We start from the raw sequence: 3,227 nt of genomic DNA, 5'->3' as shown, positions 1-3,227 counted from the left end.
AAGCCTTAAGGTCTGTGTGATTTTTTTTTTAAAAAGCCACATTTTAAACAAATTAGTTTCCCCCCCTTGCAGCACTGCAGTCTTTCCATTGTTGAATAGTAACTATTTCTAAAAAGGAAGCTCTTAATAAAGCTAAGGTCAGGCTGCTTAGACTTGGCATTTGCTGTGATAACAAATCAGAAATGATAGCATCATACAGATTTATGAATTTTGTGCCCCCGCAGTCACAAACATCAGACATTTACTTTATAAAGAAAGCTTTTAGATTCTTCCTGCAGTTTCCATAGTGATTTCATTTTTTTTCTCTTTTATCACAGATTGGCTGAAGAGCTGCTATTCTTTGTGCTTTAAAAGGCTTGTGCTACCAACTGTCGATATAAAAGTACTGTAGCTAAAGCACACATGGAATACATACCGTCAAAAATAATTGAAATGGATAAACATTGGCAAAAAGGTTTCAGTAATTTCTCCCCCTGCTTCTGTAGAATAGTTTGGTAGAATATTACTTCATCTGAATAAATGTAATTAATTTGAGCTGTACTGCTGTTCTATTTTACCATAAACTATGATACTTCTATTAAGGCACTCATCATACAAAAAATAATCTCTTCACAAAAAGCTTTAATATAGCTTAGATCATGCAAAATGCCTGAGCTTGTTAGTCATAAATGAAAGCAATTTCACTTTAATTATTTTAGTCTCATCTACAGACAATGTTTATGCCAGTGATATTTTTTCTGCCTCTTTCATAACAGTTTATTCTCTTTAAAAGTGTTCTGTAAAAAATAATTACATTGTTTTTGGCAAAGTATGTTATGCTCTGTACTGCAAAAAATAATAACCTTACCAAACAAACATGAAGAATATTTTCTGTTTAACCCCTTGATGTAGATGTCTCCTTCACAAAACTGATTTCAATTAAGTATACAATTTTATAGTTATCTGCCCTTTTAAAATGGAGTTTTAGTTTATAAAATGTATATAAAGTATTTCACTACTTCTCTCTCAAATCTCATTTAATAGTAAGAGGATACATGGTTAATCCCAGTCATAGTTTGCTCTAATCCTATGAGAATTTGTGTTCTTCTGAGTCAAAGACTGTCTAACTTCTTAGAGATATTGAATTCATATCACGAAGTGATAAATGTATTGCAAATAAACTCTTAGCACTGAAAATAATTTTCTAGTTGGCTATAAAAATAATGATATTGCCAATTCAGTATGAAAATAAGAAAAGTTAATGCAAAATTCATATGAACAAATATAAAAAAATCAAACATATAAAATGTAGTAACAGTAAAACAGATGTTCTAATTTAAAAAGGGAAACACAGGCAACTTTGTTTTGCATATGTTTCAGAAAATAAATGCAAACTCAATATATTATCTAGTGATGCACTATCAAACTCCTTATTTTTAATGTCATCTATTTATGAGGCGGATTGTGCATCTGGCTTTGGTTGATGGCTATTAAAACCTACTGGTGGGTATTCAAATCTATTAAGCAAGCAATAACTTTGAACATGAAGTATGTTAATACTTACTGCCAATACAGGTTGTTGGCACAAAGAGGGTTTTTACCACATGATAAGTGAAACATTACGTTTGAATAGTTTCCCAGCACAGATTTAGAATAGAAACAGATGATTGGTCAGATTCTGCACCCTTACTTACGTTGAGTAGTATCTTACTCTGCAAAGGTCACAATGAAATCAATGGGGCTACTCACAGAGTAAGGCAGCACACACTGTGAGGAAGGATGGCAGAATCTGCCCCTAACTTTATAATAATTTTCCACAGCAACCTCCATGAGGGTCATTTTATTGACCACTGAAGTACTGTATGCAAATTAGTGTCAGGTAACTCTCTGATTCTCAATATTTAGAACAACAATACTGCCATTGTTTAGGTTCCTCAGCCTCTCTTCCTAAACTGTAAAAGATAACCCATGCCAACACAGGTGACTAGATTCCTGTCCTTCCTGTAAGGATTTCAATTTTTCAGTTTCATATGATTTAAAGATTAGGACTATAAAAACACACATAGCCACAAGCAAAATATTGGTCCCTTAACATAAGTTTGAATCATTTTATAGACAGCTTCCACATGTCTAAAAATAAATCAGCAAAAAGAGCATTTGTAATGGCTTTGTCCCAAAACTGTAGGAATGAGCAAATTAACTTGGATAACACAAGAGCCAGCTGAAACTGAATAATTTTTAAGCTTCAGATCACTTTTTTAAACAAAAATTATAGTTCATTTTCACACACCTCTGTTCTTCCTGGTTTGGCTATGATCAGAGATGGAAATCCTAATACACTTCAAGAAAGGCTGGTCTCATGGCTAGAGGCCTGTGTGGATACAACAACCTGCAAACATGGCCTGCGGATAGCTGCAGATATAAAGTGGATATCTGCAGATTTGTAGGGCTTTATTCATGGAAGCAACAAAATACCAGAATTCACAGAGAAATCAAGTTCCCGTGAGATTTCCAGTCCAATTTTCCACACTTTAAGAAGTTTGGATAGTTCATATAAGATTCACAAAAACATCTGACTTTCTGGGTGCTTATTCAAGGCTTTTGAAGTTTGTCCATTTCTTTTTAAAATCCAGGAAACTCTTATGAAATTAACATCATTAAAGGAAAATGCAAATCAAAAATTCTTGAGGCAGTAGGGAGCAAACAGGGCATTTAGAATAGATCCTTTATTAAAAGTCCAGTTCAAAAATAATTTTGTGCTCTCTTCTACATATTCCTGCACACTTGCCTTGCAGAAAACCTCAAACATCATGAAACTTACCAAATAATGAAACCCTTAGTTGCTATATGTTTGATTACATCTCTTTCCATGAAAGTGACCTCTTCTGTCATGTAGTTGATGGTTGCTCAAAACAATCTTTCCTCCTCTTTATCAAAACTGAAACATAGGGGTAACCCATGCTTACTCAATGTGGCTCTCGGTTCTCTCTAGTGACTAGACCATATAGACATTTATGAGTCTGGCAGCCTTTGAGCTAACAGAACTGGGATTTTTAGCTCAGACAGTAAAGGCTTATGCTTTTAGATCCTGAGTTCCCAGGTCCAATCTTAGCTATCTGTTAGCCCAAGCAGCAATGGCTCGTGCTTTTAGATCCAGAGGTCCTGAGTATCTGTTATTTATTAAAATATATTTTAAAGAAGATCATTTGCTGTGCCAAGTGGTTTGGGTCCTTTCTGCAGCAGTTCAC

The sequence above is a fragment of the Chrysemys picta genome, chromosome 1, assembly GCF_011386835.1.
Source record: "Chrysemys picta bellii isolate R12L10 chromosome 1, ASM1138683v2, whole genome shotgun sequence".
Lineage (NCBI taxonomy): Eukaryota > Metazoa > Chordata > Testudines > Emydidae > Chrysemys > Chrysemys picta.
The sequence above is the reverse complement of the archived record's forward strand: the minus strand, read 5'-3'. Positions refer to the sequence as shown.